This window comes from Choristoneura fumiferana, chromosome 20, assembly GCF_025370935.1.
Source record: "Choristoneura fumiferana chromosome 20, NRCan_CFum_1, whole genome shotgun sequence".
In the NCBI taxonomy this organism is placed as follows: domain Eukaryota; kingdom Metazoa; phylum Arthropoda; class Insecta; order Lepidoptera; family Tortricidae; genus Choristoneura; species Choristoneura fumiferana.
Genome location: NC_133491.1, coordinates 7,569,895 through 7,592,366, shown reverse-complemented (window position 1 = coordinate 7,592,366; position 22,472 = coordinate 7,569,895). Strand labels below are relative to the sequence as shown.

Genomic DNA, 22,472 nt, shown 5'->3' with positions numbered 1-22,472 from the left:
AGTTATCCGGTTATCGCAGGTACCTTTTTTTAGGGTTCCAGAGCCAAAATGGCAAAAACGGAACCCTTATAGCTTCGCCATGTCTGTCTGTCATTTGCTCAGGGACTATCAATGCTAAAAAGCTGTAATTTTGCACGAATATATATGTAAACTATGCCGACAGAATGGTACAATAAAAAACTAAAAAAAAATTTTTTTAGGGTACCTCCCATGGGGGGGGGATTTTTTTTCTCATCCAACCCTATAGTGTGGGGTAAATTTGAAAAAAATTGGTTCCGTACCATCTATACAACATTCATTAAACATTAGTAAAAAACGGCAAAAAAATCACGTTTATTGAATGGAAGCCCCCTTGAATATTAATTTTATTCTGTTTTTAGTATTTTTTGTTATAGCGGACACAGTTATACATAATCTGTAAAAATTTCAACTGTCTAACTATCACGGGTCATGACTGTCATGAGATACAGCCTGGTGACAGACGGACGGACCGACAGCGAAGTCTTAGTAATGGGTTTCCGTTTTTACTCTTTGGGTACGGAACCCTAAAAAACGTGCGAAACCTGGACAGACCTGTGAAGTAATTCAGTGGTGTGTGTGTGGAGGTCCCAATCCGCACTGGCTAAACCCTCGTGAGACTATGACCCAAGCCATCTAAGTCTGTGAGGACTCTTCACATTCCCATTCGATTCCTTAGATTTGACAGATCCGTACCAAACAGCACATTAAATAAAAACTAAGAATCAAGAAAGATAGGTAATTTTTAACGACTTCTCTGTTATTCTGAACTGTCGTAATAGTGACAATTCTTTTACTTGTGTAAGGGATGAATCCATTTAAACCTTTTGATTTTAACGTTCCATTTAAAATTCTGGGAGCAAGGATTCTTAATTGGGTTTTTCGTTTGTTTTCCTTTAGGGGCCGCCTTTCCTGAAAAATCTTCCGGCTCCGAGCTTTTCAATGTTCGTTTAACGTTGTACTGATATTGGTAATTTGGCGACAAAAGGAATTATTGCTGTTTAATTACTAAAAGCTTGGTAATTTGTCAAAGCTTTTGATTTACTGGATTTTTTATTAGGGTAGCTCCTGTAGTTGTTCCAACAAAAAAGGTAAGAACGACTGAATTCAATTATAAAAAGAAAACAATCTACGGAAAACAGGCGAGATGAAAGGAAGAAAAGCAGTCTGACCAATTATAATTTACATTTTATAAACCGTTTATTTACGCATACAAAGAAGTTATTTTATTTTTTGGTATTTTTATTTGTTTACTTAAGTCTCGGTATACCTACTTCAACTGTTTCCGTCATATTTAACTGTTTATTCAGTTGTTGGATAAGTTTTATCTTCTTTATGAAACTTTGTCGTATGATTAAAAAACAGAACACATGTAAAACCAGACATGTTTTATTTGCTGACATTTGGTCGTATTGCAACGGCGACTGGAAAATCAATACAAGCATGGATCTGCAGTCTTTTAGAAAACATTGCATTATTAGGTACCTATTGTAGCAAAATAACTACAACTGGCAAAGGGTACATCAAATGTTTATCAATGCCTACCGTACAGTCAACCAACTCAATTCTTGTGCCTGTCTATAACTGTAATTAGTTAATTGACATAATTGTTAATTAGTTGACTGTACATTATCATTTTTTTCTGTCATCATCATTATCATCGTTATATTAGCTATAGGACATCCACTGCTGGACGTAGGCCTCCCTCATAGACCTCCAGTTGATTCGGTTGGAAGCGGTCATCATCATTATGAGGGGAGGGCCCTCCCAATGCCAATACTCGCCACGTTTTACAAGCGTGAAGAGGAGGGCAGTATATATAGGTACCTAGGATGTGGCCAAGAAGACGCCGCTGCCCATCTTCTGGTATTATCCCTCAGTCAGTTACTACGACGCCCACGGGAGGAGAGGGGGGGTGACAACATTCTAACACCGGCGCCCCATGGCACCTTACCCAATACGGCACGGTATTTATTCTGTGGTTATGACGAATTTCAGAAGCATCCTCCCGGTGTCTAGTCTAATTCCTTTATTACGTATTCGTATGGCGTGCGATCATGCTATTAGGGATGTTCTTGTTATGCTTGGAAGAGCCTTGTCGGCGTTATTATGCTTCGAACATGAATCAAGGATGAATTATTTAGTTGCATCGTAAATATTTCAAAAAGTTTTCTGTTTACTCATAAAAAAAATGTTGAACAAATAATATTCTATCTTATTTTCATAACTACCCAAAATAAGGTAATGATGTCATCCATATATTAGATCTCGTATCCTCCAATACCTCGGACATGTAACTCGATGTATGTAGAGAATTGTTTCATTTGTATTTATTTTAATATTATTGATTTTTTGTTTGTTTTTATTTTCTGTTTCTGTTTCCGCCACCTATTTTTGTGACATATAATTTCTTGTACCCAAATGGTTGTCTGGAAGAGATCGCTTTTAAGCGATAAGACCGCCTATTGTCTACCCTGAATCTAAGTGTTTATATCATAAGTTTTTGTACTGCTTTATGGTGTGCAATAAAGAATATTTGTATTGTATTGTAGTTCAGAAAAGGTTCTAAAAATAAAATATCATTAGTACGGTCTCCTATGCGAATGGCCAGATAAAAGCCTTAACATAACAAATACTCCTCTCAAAACTTGCACCGAGAAGCGACGGCCAGGGACAACTATATTTCTATCAACAACAACAACTATTTTTATTTTCTGTATTTTTTTTTTATTTGTGTTAATTTTGCTGTATATGTGTGTCTTCTGTGTTAGTGAATAAATGTCTTCTTTCTTTCTTTCTTTTTTCTTATATACTATATACTACGCGCTATATGAACACGATTACTTTGTCGAGAGTAGCCGGCAAAGAAGAAGAGTGTTACAACAGACATCCACGGCTGGTGGTTCACACTTGTCGCCAGTTCACCCACATCATTGTTTACTACCTCAGTTCATGAAAAAAGTATACGTTAAAAGGTTCGGTTACATCATAAGTTCATGACGCAGAATACATAGAATTATTTGTTAGCTCGATGCCACATCACGCAACCGGCAAGTTGCTGAATCATATTACTTATTGAAACCCTGCTTAAAGAATTATGGTGCTTGTACGTAGCCATGACTATGATAAATGACATTTAGGCCGCTTTACGCTTCAGTTCCAAAATTAACATAAGAAAACGGAGTAGAAATTGCGGCATGAGCACCATATTTAAAGTATTAAAATGGTGTCTGCTTTTATGTCTGTGTAAGTATGCCTAAAAAATATCTTTACTGGCACACAAAGTAGAGATTTGAGTTGAGAAGAGAAGCCTAAGAAAATATTTATTTCAATTTCGCGGGCTAACATACCAGTCAATTAGTGAAAGAGCTAAATATCTCTCTGGTGCATGTAAGTGCTTTGTTATACAGTTTATTTAGTCCGCAGGGTAGTTCCACAGAACTGATAGGATTGAATTTGAACTCGATTTAGGCTCGGGTCTATAACCCTGTAGAACAAAAGGAAGTAGGTACTCTTCGTACACATCCATACTAATATTATAAATGCGAAAGTGTGTGTGTGTTTTTATGTTTGTTCGTCTTTGTATTTGTGTGTTTGTGACGGGTGAAAAGAAAGAAATAAAATATGCTGCCCTACTGTTTATTTTTTACATGGCGTGTTATTAATCTTCATTTTTCCGTTGAATTTATCAATCATACAGTACATTACACATCATCATCATCATCATGTCAGCCGAAAGGCGTCCACTGCTGGACATAGGCCTCCCCCAAGGCTCTCCACTCAGATCGGTCTTGTGCTTTCCGCATCCAACGCACATTACACAGTCAACAAAAAATAATTAGTCAATTAGGTGCAACTTTTCTGACTTAATGAACTTACCTACACTTTCGGCGATCAGTTATTATTTATACCTATACGTACATAGATGTCATGTTTTGATAATACATAATTATCTTTGTTAGAATTCGTCTCGACATACTCCGCACCACTTACGATTAATGCATTCTTCAACCATGACATTGTATTTTTACACAACGCTAATAAAAAGCCGTGCAGCTAAAAGCGTCCCAAAGTTAAAAACGTACCCTTGATGCGTTATCCGAGGCTCAATACCATCAATTAAAAAGTTTAGCGTGGCACTTGATGCTCTGTAAAAGGATTATCTAATTATGGGATTATGGGGAGTAAAGTTACCGCTCGTGTTGCTGTTGACTCTAGTTAGCTTTACTCGTACACAAGACCCAGGATGTTTTGGGAAGAAATGGATACGACCAAATAGAATTTGTTTCATCTCCCTTGTTACGTGTTTGATCCCATTCAGTGAGCATCATTTTTATGAAATAATTACCCTTTTCGCTTTTGATACAGTTTTAAGACAAAATAAAATAAAATAAATCTAGTCTTGCCGGTATGGTTCCTACCAATCCCTTCTTCTTAGTTAAGTTACCACTTACCACTCCGTTAATATCCCAACCACAGCATAGTTATGAAACAGTTTAGTGGCAAAATAATGCATTAAGTATTTTATTTATTAGTATTTTACGTATTTTCATCGGGTGTAATAACTCTCGAATAGTCTATGAATCTCAAGAGAGTGTTTGCTATTCCGTTTACCTATATTCGGCAGTCTAGCCATTACGACCAACCCACCAAATATAAAAGAAACTACCGAAAAATCTTTTCTTAAATTCTATTCACTGACTCAGTTCATTTTCTTACTAAGCGGCTTAGTACCTACTGCGTTAAAAGACGTAAAATAGTATTAATATTGTGGTAGCGTTTCTATAAGGTTTATTTAAAGTGGGACAAGTTAAAGCTTCTATTAAAGCTAAATTGGTAATTTGAAGTTTTTGCAACAATTTTTTTTGCCAGATAAAAATGTCTGTATAAATATTAGAGTCTAAAGACATTTCTCCCTTAAAATTATTTGTTAAATTTGGCCTTTAAGAATTAACTACTACACGGAGTTATTACCACAATAGGATAACCAATCAAGGGCGTACCCAGCTTCTGGCCTAGGGGAGGGGGGAAGAGCAAGTTACATTTTGTTAAGGTTGGATCCCCTTGTAACGCATACAATTTCCAGAGGGGGGCGGCCGCCCGCCCCATGCCCCTCGGTCGGTACACCTATCAAACCAGATGTCAAACCTCCGGTTAAGTAAAATTATGGCGGCAGAAAATTACTTAGCTAGAATGATTCGCGCTGTCATCATATAATACAAAACACATACACATACTTACATACATACATATATACATATTTCGTTTTCTAGAATTTTTTTACCGTACAATGGCAAAACCTACTAGACACTGGCAAAATTGTTCTCCAATGGACAGAGCCATATTTAAAAAAACACAACAACAACTTAGCTAGAATTTAGATTTGACAGCTGTAACGGGAGAAATATATATCTTCCTTTATGATGCTAAATATAGCATTGGTACCTACCTATAATAATAAAAAATAATAAATATTACGGGACAATTCACACCAATTGACCTAGTCCCAAAGTAAGCTTAGCAAAGCTTGTGTTATGGGTACTAAGCAACGGATAAATATAATTATATAGATAGATACATACTTAAATACATAGTAAACACCCAAGACCCGAGAACAAATATTCGTATTTTTTATACAAATATCTGCCCCGACACGGGAATCGAACCCGGGACCTCAAGCTTCGTTGTCAGGTTCTCTAACCACTAGGCCATCTGATCGTCCAACACCTATACATACATACATCGTTACAGGCTGCATAAGGGCTGCATAGAAATATTTATGACTTTGATTGTATAAACAAATCTCCTTTTAACAATTCTTCAATTGACTTGCCTATAGCGTCAAGAATCACGATGCAAAATATATATGCCGTGTTGTGTACGGCAAGTTGTCCGGAACTTGTGCAAACGAAGTTGCCTTAACTCCGTTGTTAGTTGTCTCTGTGGAGCGCTGCATTAAAGTTTTAATTGATGTTAAGACCTTACGTAGATTGTAGAAAACAGCCCACCGGACGTTGTAATTAATACTAAGTTTTACGGGTAGTGCGTGTTTACGTGACATCTACGTTGACGACATTTTTGTTATGTACGCCCTTGTAATTTACTACGGCGTAAGATAGAATAACATTGGCGTGGTCTAACAACTGGTAGCATGGTGTACGGTTGTGTCACTCTGAAGATGAGCTCAGGTTGAGTTCGAAACGCGTCAGTGTAGTGTGGTGGTGGTGATAGATGGGTTTGTGTGATTTGTGTGTGTTCTTACAGTGTGGAGGTGGAGGAACTGCATGAACACGCATATTTTGCAAAAGCTTAGCTATCGTAAGGTCGCGGGTGAGCAAGGAAATTCTTTTAGTTCATTGGCGTGTTGTTTAAAACAAAAAGAAATGTATAAACGAGCGCGAATCGCGAGCGAAACTGTTCCGTTTGAGCTCGTGCAAAAATGTTTTACGTCTTGTGTAGAAAATTTGTACGTCTGTCTATTCTCCTCTAAAAGTCGCATTTCTAAGACAATTCTTGTAAAATTTTGTAAGCATGTCCGATAATTATATGGATGTATTTGTTGATAAAATATTCAAGATTATGGAGCCCCGGGGCCCGGGGGTTAAAAACGCAAAAGATAGGTCTACATGTCGCAGAGTCACTAGTATTACAGTAGAGTGTTCTCAGAATAAAGTGGGCATTATGTATAATGTAAATGTAAAGTGCTCCCGATTTAAGCACCTTAGATCGAAGGGCCTCATGAAAAATACATTGTGCCTCCTTGTCCGACGCGAGGCTCTCTACTACGTCCATTTTGTTATACCTACAATTGTATGAAATGCTTGTCCATAAAACTATACGAATGCTTTGAATTAATGAGACCTTTTACCTTTTTCTTTGGTTTGTCTTCGAGACTACACTGCATGCTTAAAATTGTACAAGTTGAGTATCTATACTCGTAGGTACAGTTGAACCATTTGATTTCTGACCCACCGTAGAACGTTCTCGCAGTAAGTGTCATCATAAATTCCCTTGTCAAGCAATGTGACTTTTTCTATGAAAAGATTCCACAGTGGGTCACGATTCTGTTGGGTTGAGTGTAGGTACATGCAATTAACAAACAACATTTTGTACCTCTACAATTGAAACACTAACACAAATCGAGTTACAAGCTTTTTGGCGATGGTTTTCCTTTACCTATAGAGGGCCTAGGGTATAAATTGTATGTAAAAAAAAATATTAATATTTAAAATGAATACAAAAACTGAGCAAATTAAAAACAAAGTATGAATTGACTGTCTTTAAAATAAAATGTGATTTCAAAAACTATCAACGTAATTACCATTATAATAATGTATATTATTTTCTCATCAATGATAAGCATTTCTACTGAAGAACACGACTTTACGAATTTCCATGTAAACCACTTTTGAAAACTCTTCCCGGAAATATCGTGGAACATTTCTCGAATTGAAATAATTTGACGAAGCAAATGAGATTGAGATCCCGTCGTGCTTGTTGACCCTTTTAACAAAATTTCTGGGGATTCCGGTTTAATCAGAAACTTATCAGGAAGCGGCCATTTGTCGAATATTAATCGATCGGATTACGAAAAGTTTGAACTAAACGGTATCTTTAAAACAACGTTGGCTGCCTAGAGCGTGGTGGGCGGTGAGCCGTTGATGCCAGCTTAGTATTATTATTGTTAGCCTATTGGCACATATCTGAATATCGAAAATTGCTATCGTAATTGATTATCGAAATATTAAAAAAAAATTTATATCGAACGTCAAAATATCGAACCTAACCTTACCTACTTTCGATATTTTAACCGTCGACTTTTTAACTTTAGATAATATTAGCTTTCGATATTCAGATACGACCCGTAGCCTATTCCGTCCCACTGCTGAGCAAAGGTCTCCCCCGATACATGATGATGATGTCCTCCCAGAAGTGTCAGTCGACGGCGACACCACGTCAAGATGAGTTAGCCTGGGCCCTTGCATGGGCGCGAGCGTGACTAGCAAACCCAAACATGGTTTTGAAAGGCGGTTGCAAGATCTGCAGTGTAGTATGCCATCGGCGTTGAAGGTGTACACGTATGAAGGCCCGATACATAGCCTAATAATAGCACCTTAAAGCATATTATTTTAACTTTTGCAACAAACACCTTGAACGGATTTGTAAGTGTTCAAAATGTACAGTCGAACAGTTTGATTCCTGATCCATGAGTAGCACATTAATTCTGAAAGTAAGCGTCATAATAAATTGCTTTGTGCAAGCAATGCAATGCGATGGCACTATGACTTGTTCTACGAAAAGGTTCCACAGTAGTCACGATTTAGTGGGTTTGAGTGTACTACATTCGTTGTTTGAGAACGGTTGTGAGTGAGTGAGTGAGCATTCACTTACAAAATGACCTATTACTTTGAAAATTACCTCGTATAAGTTTGACACGCGTTATCATCTTGTGTGGTGTTTGTGAGAGTTTGACTGACATTTCTAGGTTTATGGGAGCGGGTTTCCGCTGGAAAACCCATGTGTCGCACAGAGTAGCTGAATTACCAGTGGGGCGGCAGATCAGCAAGATAAAATCTGCTGTAAAGCCCAATTTAGACCCGCAAAATCATGTAAGTTGTATTACATTGCGGCGCTCGATTGACCACTACAAACTCGTTTGCTTTACGGCTCGCAATGTAACGCAACTTGCACAAATTTTTTGCAGGTTATGACTGAGCTTACAGGTCATAAAATATTGTGACAACAGATATACGTACCTGTGGGCAATGTTTATTGCCCACTAACTGTTGCCCGCAGCTTCATCTGCGAAGTATTTATTTGTCGCAAGCCCTCGAGAACGTTTGCCGGATAAAAGGTATCCATCCTATTATTTATTCCGGTCTTCTAATATGATGTATGCAAAAGTCATCGCAATCGATTGTTTATTGATTAAAGTGTGAAAGCGGAACAAAATAACTTTAATTTGTGAGTTGTATTTAGACGACTTTATTTACAAACCCACAGATAATTCATGGGTTGACAGATAGTCCCACAAAGCTTGTACTATGGATACTAGGCAACGGATAAACATACTTATATAGATAAATACGTACTTAAATACATATTAAACATCCAAGACCCGAGAACAAACATTCGTGTTATGCGGCTTCGAACCCAGAACTTCGTAGTCAGGTTCTCTAACCACTTAGCCATCCGGTCGACAATAACATTGGTGCTTTGCGGTTTGATGCGACTGCGAACGGCATTTAAACCAGCCACACATGTCATGAGCATAATTATGGCATTGCCTTGTAGTATTAATGTAAGTCGGCTAGCAGCTGATGCAGAAAATAGACCATACCCTAACAAAGAAGCGACAACGTAGAAAAGATGTCATCTAATTGAATAGCGACCTGTAATCTCCTCACATAGATCACGAGGAAGGACAAAGAATAAGTACCCTGTATTTTTCGGCTACATGCAATCTTGGAACAAATGAGACAAATTTATTCCACGCCGGCAACAGCAGGAAAATATGTTTATCGCTAGTACAGGGACTTTTGGCTGCATTTTCCACGGATGCGGTTCATTGGCCCGCTTTATCTTACCTTAGGGTTAGAGCACCAGTCATAAAACCTTAACAGGAACGTCAGGGAAAATTGAAAAATGATTGCCCAATTAATACTGAATTTTTACTACCACTCAAAAACTTCGAATAGCATCTTCCTATACAGGGTGAAATTTCGAGCGTGGTACAAAAGTAGTGTTGTTCCAAGCTAAATTAATGCTGGATAATATAATACGACCAGGCGACCAGTTAACCAAAAGGTTAGAGATCCTGACTATTAAGCTTGAGGTCCCGGGTTCGATCTACAGTCGGTCGATTGTATAAATAATACGAATGTTTGTTTTCGAGTCTTGGACGTTTAATATGTTATATAAGTGAAGTACAATGTTTATCCGTTGCCTACTACCGACAACACAAGCTTTACTTCTTTTGGGACTAGGTCAATTGGTATCAATTGTCCCATGATATTTATTGATATCTTTCATTTGTTGAAATTAGTGTGATAAAATTCGTGATATTCATGCTTTGTTGAAATTAAATCACAAACTCAATTTACGAAAACCGCAAACTTATCAAACTAATTTCAACAAATCAATTGTTGCATATTATCCAGGATTAACTGAGCTTGAAACAATAAAGTTGTACCACGTTCAATTATTTTAAATGTGTGGTTTTTTAATAGCATTTTAAAGTCATGCGGTATCCGTACCCAAGAAAAATAAGGCAAAATTAACAAATCTCAAGCGCATAATAACATTTTACGATGATGATAAAAATTACCATGAAAACGTGGGTAGTTGTGTGCCAGTATTAGTTTATGTTGAGCGCGAGCAGAGCGGTGACAGACAGTGCGCATCTTGCAACAGCCGTCCTAACATATGCTCCTAGAGGAAGGACTACAAATTAGACCGAAACAGGTCGAGCTAAACTCAATTGAAGATGTGTGTTATCCTTTTTACTTCGCTTTAATCGCGAGTGATAATAAAATGTACTACTTAGAACCTATAAGTAATTTTTACAAGTAAAAGTTAAAATATCAGCTTCCTGCCTGTTGTGTCTGGGACAATAGGACGTGTCGGCGTCGCCTGATAGCGGCTTAGCTCGCTAATGTTTATAGAGCTTATCAGGAAAAAGAATACATATGCGAGAATCACGAGAACAAGCCAGCACCGGCGGTGTCGGTTATGTTGCCTATAGGAACTCCAGGGTATCGCTTCCTCAAGTTCCTAAATCGTTTTTCCTGACATCCTGTATTCATCATCCATCATCCCAGCCTATTTACGTCCTACTGCTGGGCACAGGCCTCCTCTCAGAATGAGAGGCTTGGACCGTAGTTCCCACGCGGGCCCAGTGCGGATTGGGAACTTCACACATACCATTAAATTAATTTATAGGTGTGTGAAGGTTTCCTCACGATGTTTTCCTTCACTGTAAAGCTCTTGGTAAATTTCAAATGTAATTTCGCACATGAATGTCGAAAAACTCAGAGGTTTGAACCCACGAACCTCTGCTTGAGAGGCGATAGCGACATCCTGTATTACAACATAAAAAAGTAACTTTTGTGCAAAACCTACGTGTATCAGCCAGGTGTTGATGAACCAGTCAGTCAGTGGACCATTCGTTTTACAAATTTAGATTTAAGATTGCGTTTGCACTTTGCGTTGAACTTCGCGTTTTCCTAGTCGATATGCTGTTACTAAGATTACGTTTACTTACACTTATTTCTGTGATTTTGTTCATGAATCTAGAACATTTACCACTTACTACTAAACTGATTTTTTTCTATAAATACTGAACTTTATATTTTGAATTGGACTTTTTTGTAGGTAAAGTATTGTACTTGCTCGTTTGCCATCCAGTCGAATAAAAAAAAACCATCCTACCACCATACTTCGTATAAAAATTCTTAATAACTTATCTAATACCTTTAAACGAGCAATTCTTGTATATATATAAATATATTTCGGGGATCTCGAAAACGGCTCCAACGATTTCGATGAAATTTGGTATGTAGGGGTTTTCGGGGATGAAAAATCGATCTAACTTGGTCTTATCTCTGGGAAAACGATTGTTACCGAGTTTTAGCCCGAGCAAAGCTCGGTCGCCCAGGTACTAGAAAAAATGCTTATCTCTAACTTTTAGACTGATTTTTAGATCGGTCCAATAATCTAAATAATATACCAGTATCACCTGAAAAGACGAATGCAGCGAAACTAAATAATATTTATTAGATTTATCCCCAGTTTCCGTGTTAAGTTCTTGATATCTTAAGTGTCCCCTCTTGTTCTGAGAGGAGGTCTGTGCCCAGCAGTGGGACGTATATAGGCTGGGATGATGATGATGATAATCTTAAGTGTCAGATATTTATGTTAACGTCTCTTTTTATTTCGTTCGATTAAACAACGATGACAACAGATCAGACCCTTCATCCCCAAAATTTAAAAACAAAACACTAGTCAACAACACGGCAAAAGAATTACTTCGCTTCAAAAGTGCTCATAAAATACGTAAACCTTAATCTACCCATTAACAACACAGTCAATCATAAAAATAATCCACGGCCAAATAAAAACTCTTCGACATTTCCGACACGTGCGAGACACTTGCCAAATTACTCGAACATGAAACCGAATTCACTTTACTTTTACTTTTTATTTCTTACAGCTAAAATAATGTAAACTTTACTTACACTCCGTTCCAATCCGTTTAAAAGTCACTTGACACTTTTCACTATCCAATCCAGTCACTTAACAAGTTGGCAAGTAGTTTGCCTTTGCCTTCAGTGCTACGAGGCTACGAGCGTAGCGGTCTACGGCGGACGCGGGACTGTGAGCGTAGCGGTGCTACGCGGCCTTAGAGTGGAGTTCCGCGGTCTGATCGATCATTAAGGGTGCGTTCTGTTTGTCAACGTATTTTATTATAATGTATCCTGACCTAAAGTTTGCACGGATTTTATGCGCAGTAGAGCACGTTTAAAAGGATTGGTTGTGAGTAAGTAGTGTATGGCAAATGTCGTTTTTGTCATAACTAAATAGTTTTTTTTTAATAATACTTTATTTATAAACAAACATAATATTGGTATACAAATGGCAATTATGTACAGTCAAGTGCAAAAATAAGTATCTATTCGAACCACTCAAAAATATGTTACAACGGCCTTATTGCGTCGGAATAAGAATCTGTGGTATTTATTTTTGAAACTGTGGATGAGTTCATATTTTTACACTTGACTGTACAAAAAAAAATGCGAAAACCCTGTATTTCGCCTATCCGAGGCAGCGTACCCAACATCCGTGCGGCATGAAAAAAAATGTGGTCAGTATTTACTTAAAGGGCTTATTTAAACTTTCTTTTAACTTTTGCCACAGACCATGATTCTCCTTGAATTGCTGGTACTCATGGGCGGTTGTGATCATTTTCCATCAGATGACCCGCATGCTTTTGTTTTTGTTACCAACATAACACAAAAAAAAAACTATAATTTGTTAATAGACACCAAACAACATTCTTTTTACAAAATATTTATATATACACGGTTTCGTGAACTTTGTGTACGATACTGAAATGCCACAATCCACAAATGTTTCAACTTAACTACCTCGAAACTTAATTTATTGTTAGAAATCGTGTTTCATACATACAACCCGTATTTCAATTACACATGTTTTTCTAAGACAACACATTCAAAAGAGTCTTTGTCAAAAATAAAGAATGGAATATGGGGAAATCAATATCATGATTAAATATCTTCCTCCATCGCGTAACATCGGAAATTGAGAAAGCAGAAAGAATATCGCTTACTCCATTAATCAGATCCGAATCTCTCACAGAAGTCAAAACTCATAACTAATTTTGTATGCAGAATCTTTTAAAATATCCAGTTTCTTCCCATCTATCGTCTAAGAATTTTAACATGTTGAATTTTTTGTATTTTATCTACTTACTAGGCGAAGACTGGGTATAATGACGCATTTTCGGGGTGATCTGTGTCCAGCAGTGGACTGCCACAAGCCGATAGATAATGATAATGATGATGATAATGATCGTAGATCTATATGTTATGGACATAGTGATTAATAAAGGCATTATGTATAATGCCCGGGCATTATGAATAATGACAAACCACACCGGGCAAAGTGATAATAATTATCTAAACTTCAGTATTTATCACATTGTCCGGGCATTATAAATAATGCTACATGATGGTTGGGCAATTTGATTACAACTGATTCTTGGCTAGCTGAAGTCTGATTTATTCTATCGGAAAGTTAGATGCAACGACGAGCGCAGCGAGGAGGAGCGTGTTAGGTTAAACTGTGACCAAAACAAGAATAAAATTCTACTATTAAGATAACTTACTTTACAGATTTTGATAGATGTTTGAAGATCTTTTAAAGATTCATTAAATACGTTAGTAAAAAAAAAATAGTAATGGGTCATTTTTTTATTACTTTGCCCAATAGGGGATAGACATTTTGTATACATAATGCCCGGGCAATGTTATTAATTGAATAGTTTTTATCAAATTGCTATCTCATATTGGTCATTATTCATAATGCCCGGGCATTATGAATATTGACCAATTTATCACTTGGTTCACAACATACATATATATATTTGAATATCAACACCCTTACAAAAACCTCAACCGCGTAAAAAATGTCCTTGTCTGCATCATTAAGGCGACTATGCTAAATTACCTACAGCTTTCAAAGGCCTAGTCTAAAGACTGTTCGTTGATGAGTAAATTAGTCAGAGAGCACTTTGCACTTTGAACATTTGAAATAAATTAATTCGCTAATTGGAAACTTCACTGTCCCGATTACATCTTACCCTTTTTGACCCCACATTTATTCGGGAAAAGCACGCTGCAGTGAAGACAAAAAGTAAGTGTATTATAAAAAGTTATACATAGCCGAAAAAGCCGAATCGCGTACTAGCATGGAGCATTGTCGCTAAAAAGGTCACGTTGATAGTCCATATATTTTCCAATGATATGATCGTAAAATTGATTGTGAAAAGGTTTCACCCTCGTACGGTATTCAGTTTCCTCGACTGCAAGTATATAAATATGGTCTTGCTGTTTATTTAAAATCCCTCCTCGGTTATAAATCACTTTGATTCTCGGACGGGTATGGCTGTCACGGCAATTTTTATTGTCGCTTTTTGTTCTATTTTAATGGAGTGTCTGTCTGTTTTTTGAAAAAGTCTGACCCAATAGGCAAACTATTTTCGGAGAGATCTAAGTGATATTGTTTATGACTTTTTGTATGCTTCACTGATAAATGGTTGGAAGAGCTAATGCTCCATGAAAGAGCTATGAAGCATGTAAGCATGTAAGCGTTACAAAAGGCAATCTTCTGATATCGCTTGAGTGAAAACTCGTCGACATTTGTATCTGGCCTATCCTAATTAGCCTAATAGTCGTTTGTTGAAATACTTGTAAACATTTTTTTTTCCACCTACGGTGCGCAAACCCAATGTGCTCCAAAAACAAAATGTTTCTTTCTTTCGTTTTCCTTTTCACGTGTCATAAAACTTAATCCTTATCTAAAATCCCCATGGGATTTTGCGAACTATATTTATTTACTACTTTAAACTAGCCTTTCGGGACTAGACTTAGCACTTAAGATTTTGATATTTTCCATAGGTTCCATGGAAATATCAGTATAAAAAGTACCCTAACCAGTCATCCAGCTATCTATGCTAAATTTCATCCAAAATCTTCCAGCCGTTTTAACGTGAAGGAGTAAAAAAACATACAAACTGTCGCATTTATAATATTAGTAGAGTCAGGCCCTAAAAAAGCCAATTGTACAAACGGCAAACTCAAAGTGCAAGTCAACGTCCGGGCATCGAACCTGGAACCCGATTACGACGCGCACTGGCAGATTGCCAAACCCGGACAAAAGGTCTAGCTGCACAAAAACTTTACCCCCCTTTTATGGCTTAATTGTGGAGGTGCTTTGATCGAGCGGCAAATTGGTAAAGCGTGTTACGTTGAGAGGTTTAAAAAAGAATTAACTTTTCAAAGTTCTTCTGAAACTTCTATCGTCTTACCACAAACGCTTAATTCTTTAGTCGTTAAACTAAACATGGTTTACTCGTAAGTTTGACAGCTCCATACTTAGATTTTGAAACTCCTAGATTGAGCTTTAATCTAACTCAGGTTAAAATTTTCCTTAGCAGAGCACTGTTTCTAAGCAAAACGGGCTCAGTTCATTTTTATTAATATACTCGTACAATGATACGCAACTAGTACAATTTGCTTAGAAACAGTGTTCTGCTGAAGAAAATGGTAACTGATATGAGTTAGTTTTATTAGTGGGGTCCTAACCAATCTTGTGACTTTTTATTTCATTTTTCATATTTACTTTTGTAGTGGCAATAAATTACAGCTCTGTTTATTACGGTTTTTGAGATACAACTCTTTGACAAGCAAACAGACAGTGGAGCAACATTAATAAGATTACATTTATTACTCTTCAGGTACGGAACCCTAATAAACACAATAAGAATAACGTTGAGAAATGAAAGAAAGAAAGAAAAGTACCATTATTTGGTAAACTTTATGACTACCAATAGAGCTGGTCTCAATTTATTTATCTTATTCTACATATTTAGTGCATAATGAATTAAATAAAGTACCTAGGTTTTGTTAGCACATCTTACCACTCCTGCAGAAAAATCAAGATACGCAGTAGCGTGTCAAGCCAAGTTCAAGCTAACAAAGAGCTGGCGAGCAGCACCGTGCGCAATTTTACCCGAACCATTTGGAGCCACTTTTGACCCCCTCATAACTCAAAAACTACTTCTCATAAACATGTAAAATTTGTCTCGTTTATTGAGACCTGTGAGATACATATGTGCTTCACATAAACACGCCTTAAACGGCTATTTAGATACTATTTCAATATTATGATGAAGTGAGATCTAGTAAATGGGTGCCAAGTTCAAATAGTCAGTCCTGAAATTTATTTATAACAATATAAAATATTTATAACAACTTGTCAGATCTAGTTAAAAGTCTAGTAAGATATAAAAAAATATATTAAAAAACTGTTCATAAACGAGATCCTGAAATCTTACAGTCGTTTTATGACTTCGTCGACAGTCAATGTCAAAGGTATCGATACACGGGCTTTTTGGAGGCCGTAAACTTTATGGGGCTGCGCTTTGGAAGAAAGCTGTGACGGTAATGCGGCAGTAAAGAGCTTTACACCTCCGCTGGAAGCTATTTGTGAATATTGGTTGAAAGAGTATGTGCTGACTGAAAACGATTAATATTACCTTGGCGTTTCAGCCACATTGCGGTGGCCGTGGTCACGAGTAGATTGAAGTTTTTAAAGTCACCCCATCAACTGAAAACACTGAAAAAACTGAATTAGGTTGTTTTAAAATGGCCGAATGCCAAATGAGTAATGGGTTGGGTCGGGATGGATATTAATCGAACTTGCTTTATGTAGACAGTAGACATGATAAATTCTATGATCAAACGAACTTGTATTACAAGCTTGTGTTTAACTTTCAATGTTATTTAAGTAAATATTTACAGTCATGTACTGTCAAGAAAACTGAACCGGGTACCAAGGGTGGAATTTTTTCACAATTTATTTCAACATGATATCTATGGCAGATGCATGGAACTTTAACATGACATTTGCAGAAAAAAGTTTCTATCCCAGAACATGATTTAATCTCCACGACATTAAGTTCTTTTTAAATCTTGCAAGTCAAAATTCTCCTGCTTTTAGTGTTCGGCTTGACTTGAATTTCAGTATGGATATGTATAACAATAGTTGGAGTTGCAATTTAATTACAGCCAACCCAAAATCCAATCATGAAAAACTTACTCTGTAACTATTGATTTGTGGCATTCATTGAAAATCTAAATTGTACTATTTTGCTTTTTTTCAGAGATACCGAATTTTGTATTAAAAATATGTATAATTTGATTTTGATTAAAAGACCTGGATTCTGGATTCTGAATCAGAATCAGAATAAATTTTATTGTAAAAACTGTGTAGTTACGGTCAAGGAGTTTAATTCATTCGCCACCATGGAACCATTTCACAGTAAACGTCATAGTGACATCGCATTATTAACAAGGAAAGTCGTAATGGCGTTTCCTTTGAAAAGGTTCCATGGTGGCCCATGAATTAAATTCCTTGACTGTACAATGGTGATATACTTTTTGTAATCTCTTTTTGTATGCACATAAGAAACATACTACTCAAAATCTTGGCTACAGAAAACTCTCAAAAGACATGCCTAGAGAAGCTTAACAGTATCTTATTTCACCAGATACTTGTTACAAAGTAACGATAATTTTCACAGCAAGTACAATAAACAGACAACGCTCAGACGTATAACTCATTGTTTCGTAGATGGAAGAGATAAACTATTTTTATGACTTGAGAGATCACCGAACTTTGAAAGATAGCACTTAGGTACTAACAACAAAACGAACCTACGGAAGTTCATTGGCACAAAATGTGAACTTCTTGTTGGCTGTTGAACTCTAATGACTTATTTATTTGCTGAAATTCTTAACTTTCTTGAGCAGATGACAAAGAAATGCTTTGTCATCTCTCATTAGGCTGGAACAGTGAAGCTTTAACATAGCTAGTTATACCTATAGTAAAACCGACTTTTGTAATAGGCACGTTTTTAAAAGTAAGTTACGCGTTAGTAACATGATAGAGTGTAAAATTATTTGTAGTGCACGAGTATTTACTGCGCAATTTGTGTGTGTGTGTGTGTGTGTGTGAGTAAGATTAGGAAAATGAACAAATTATATTGGTGTTTTTTTTTCGCGCACCAGTACGCTTCTACATACACATTTGGTGAGTATGCATCCTGCATCCTAAACATAGTTAAGAGTGAACGTAGCAGCAAACATGTCTAAAGTATGAACGTGTCGGTTACTAGGGGTCGGTCTTTGAAAGTGATGGATAATTGTGTTCAAATATGAGTCAAGTAGAAGAAAACTGACGATCACGACCACTCTATCAATAGTGAACCGACGAGAAATAGTAAAAAATTACAGCTCTATGTTTATTTAATTGGTTTGTAATAACTGTAAGATAAAATTTATTAACTATTTAAAAGTTGCCCTTTTGGTATAACTTTTGCTGTGCCCAACAGGGTCCATGATGATAGCATATTATTATCTTTTTGTAACATCTTATAAACATACATCGTGGAAGAGCAATAAAGTAAAGAGTATTGAGTATTTTTTCAGTCAAAAAATAATCTAGTTAATTTTGTAATAAAATATTTTATTACTAAATTTTAATGTAATTTTGACGGCTGTTATTTAAATATCGCTCCAATTAACTAATTACATTGTTAGATAAATACTTTTGCAAAGATCCTAGAAACTCATTTCGATGACACTCTGGAGTAAGATCTTGTCCAGACGTCTACGAAGTTAGTACTACAGACGGTAAATATACCTAGAGCAAAACCAACGAGACGAAATATATTTATTACAAGCTATTATTTAGTTTCACCTGCCCCGTTGTATGTCTATCTGTCTGTAGTCAATCTTGCAAGTTAAATGCGACCAACTTCTAGTAGTCGGAATGACTTTAAATTTGGCATGCTTATGTAAATTGCGTGACAATTCAATAATATGATAGTGACATCCTGGTAGTCCGCTGGATGGAACTCTTCAGCGATTAATGGCATCGACTTGAAATTTGGTATGCAAATGTAGTTCGAGTGACAATACAAGTAAAGTCGACAAAAAGGCCAGTCATCCAAAAAAAGCTTATATTAAAAATGAAATTTTTACCAAAAACTTATTTATTTGTTTTGTTTGGCTATATTTAGTGGTTTGATTGGCAGGAGAAAACTCCTCAAAGTATAACGGCACCGACTAGAAATTTGGTACGGAAATGTAGTTTAGATGACAATCAAGTACAGTCAACAAAAAAGAACTATTGCAAAAAAAAGCTTGTATTAAATATAAAAAATATAACAAAAATTTATTGAATGACGACGTTCTTTGGCTGAAGTACTTAGTTGAAACAAGTTTGGCGAACGCAGTAGTAGCAGATGAACGAAGTAGTGTAATTGAAGCATTAAGGTCACAGCTCATTAGATCCTCTCGGCACCCGATCAGCAACGCCTGGCCGCGAACGGTTAGTATTCTTTATATGGATTTGTATGGCGAGGTGACCACGCGCGGAAGGCGAGTAGACCACTAGGTGATAGCTCGCTGCTCGTACGGTCGGCGCGGCGCTCCCCACCCCCATTTCTTAATAGACTACTCGGAAATTCGTGGCCCACGCGAATTTCACTTTTTAACCACGCGACACGCGAGGTCCACTCGTTCTCACGCGGTGTCCACCCGTGGACCACCTTTCGACAACGGTGGCTGCCGAAAGTCGAGGCGGTGCTGGTCGGGTGCCGGGTGGCTCTAATGAGCTGTGACCCATGAAAATGTAAAGACTCATCAAACGAGACCTGAACAATAATACGTACCTACTTATACATCAGCATAAGATGAAGACAATCCAAACAATTATTGAGTATTCATTCCCATAGCTAGGATTTCTTCAGAAGTTAAAGAGAGCTCGGCATTTTCCAAGTTTTGTTCCTAAAACTTTGAAATGTATACGAGACCTGAAATTTTCCTGCTAAGTAGGTACGAACGAGCCGACAAATATTTATTTTATGTTCAAAGTTCGAGCGGCTACAACGCCCACCCTTATTATAATGTTTTTGCCTTCGTTCAAAGTTTACAAGCAGCGAGACTCTTGCTGTGGAATAAATATTGCCTATTAGCTTATTGCTTACCTTAAACAATCTCTATTACACGTGTGTTTTCTTTACTGCTTACTGTGCTTTAATAAAGAGTTATTGTATTGTATTGTAACTACAGACAAAGCCATAGATATTGTACAGTCGAAGTCAAAGATGTCTTTACACTTTAATACTTTGTCACTGTCATTTTGAGTTTGAATTTTTATATAAAATTGGCAGAAGACATACAATGACGAAATAATAGAGCGTAGGTTAAGATATTTTTGACCTTGACTGTACAATCAACCAATTTTATTTCTATACCACCCAAATTACCTTGTCATTGTGTCATTTTACGTCATGCAGTAAGCGTTGTCATAGACATGTCAATTATTTACTATTAGGTGTGCAGTTTTTATATTTTACTGTGCCAGATAGTCAGCCAACAGACTTACCTGGTTAAAAACAAATCCTAATAGGTATTCATAAATAGATAATTGCTGAAATTACATAAAACATGACTTATATTACCTTTTCACTAACTTTTTACAAAGCAACAAAAACCATAATTTGGAAAGATAAATGTATTTAAAACTCTTTGTAGGGGTAAAGATAAGGTCTAAAGGGGACATGCTCTGAATAGTTCAAAATTGATGGCCGGCAAAGGGTCCGGTTACGACTTTACAAACTGTTGTAAAGTTTCGATGCGAAACGACATTAAGGAGATAAATTTTATTCAGCCCTTGGTGAGAAAGGGTTTGATACAAATACAAATCGTTTATATCGGACTTCAAGTCATAGTCTAGTATTAGTAGTTACAAATTATAATATTATCGCTATGGTAAATCTTTATGCTAGCTAAACTTAAATAAATAAAACTACAAAATAAAGACGCCTGGGCAACAGCATTACAGGCGCGTGCAGTTCCACGTAACGTTGCAGCAGCGGTGAGTCCCAGCGGTGGGCAAGCATGCTGGGATTCTAATCTTGCCCAGACTGCGGTTGAGGACGCACATCGTTTCCTCATCATGGTAAAAAAGCAGTCCGTTAGGTATGTGCAATAAAGTATTGAGTAGGTAATGAATTCGAAAGATTTAAACTTCATTTTGATCTGTCATTTTCACTTTAATGAGAAAAAAACGAGAAATAGCATGAAATCGATTCTAAATTCGATTTTCAATTTCATTTCATTCGGGTCTAAAAAAGAAACACAAAATTATATTTCTATTTAATTTGTTTGGTTAATATATGTGGTTTTATTTTGACCGTGTGGTTTTTTTTGCTTTTATATGTTCTCGCTGCTGCATGAAGTGAAAAGTTCTAAGTGTCACACACGACCAAAGTTTATGTCCCTCGCTGCGCTCAGGATTCTAACCAAAAGGCATTCGCCACGCTCGTGATTCAATTGAAATCAACACTCGCAGAAAAAACTACTTTGCTCTGTTGTAGCACAAATAACTATTAAGGCGATCGAAGTCACAGCTAAAGGTTACTAGATCATAGGTACATTAATCGCTAGAACGATCCCTCAATGCATAGGCGTTTACAATCCCCTTAACTCCATTACAGACAAACTTCCAACGATCATAGATCACATCGAATCAATTTATCAGATAAGGGCACGAGTTGTGTAAGAATGCTGGTCACGATGCTTGAGAAATGAGCTTAAATCATTCACAACCGGACCGCAAATCGAAATTTAGAGGTTTGGGAATAGTTCACTTTTATAAGTAAAAGTGGAAGGGACCTATTTTAAAAATCACACCACTCGAAAATAAAAGACCATTTTGGATGTGATAAAAAATTGTGTATTGCTAGGAAACTACAACTCAACTATCTTTTTTTTTAACCCCGACGCAAAACGAGGGGTGTTATAAGTTTGACCGCTATGTGTGTCTGTGTGTCTGTGTGTGTGTGTGTGTGTGTGTGTGTGTTTGTGTATTGTGTGATGTGTTGTGTGAAATGTTAAACTTAAAGTGTGTATGTTTCTGTTGAAATCGAGCGTCCCCTCCCTCTGAAATTTAAACTTGTTGGTCGGAAAAATTTGTATTACATTCAGAACGATTTTAAATATAAATCAAATTTAAAAGGAAAATTTATAGCCGAAGATTACTTGAGAATTATTGTAGTTTAAAGGGCTGTTACCATCCATTGA

General features: G+C 36.7%; 1 protein-coding gene across 1 annotated transcript in view; it reads right to left on the bottom strand.

The window, feature by feature from the left end:
• The window catches only part of LOC141438919 (atrial natriuretic peptide receptor 2-like), a 41,996-nt gene extending 29,619 nt beyond the window's left edge, over nucleotides 1-12,377 (bottom strand). Inside the window, exon 1 of the mRNA XM_074102983.1 lies at nucleotides 12,255-12,377. The gene's annotated coding sequence lies outside the window, so the exon portion shown is untranslated. The remainder of the gene's footprint in view (nucleotides 1-12,254) is intronic.
• Nucleotides 12,378-22,472: the final 10,095 nt, after the last annotated feature.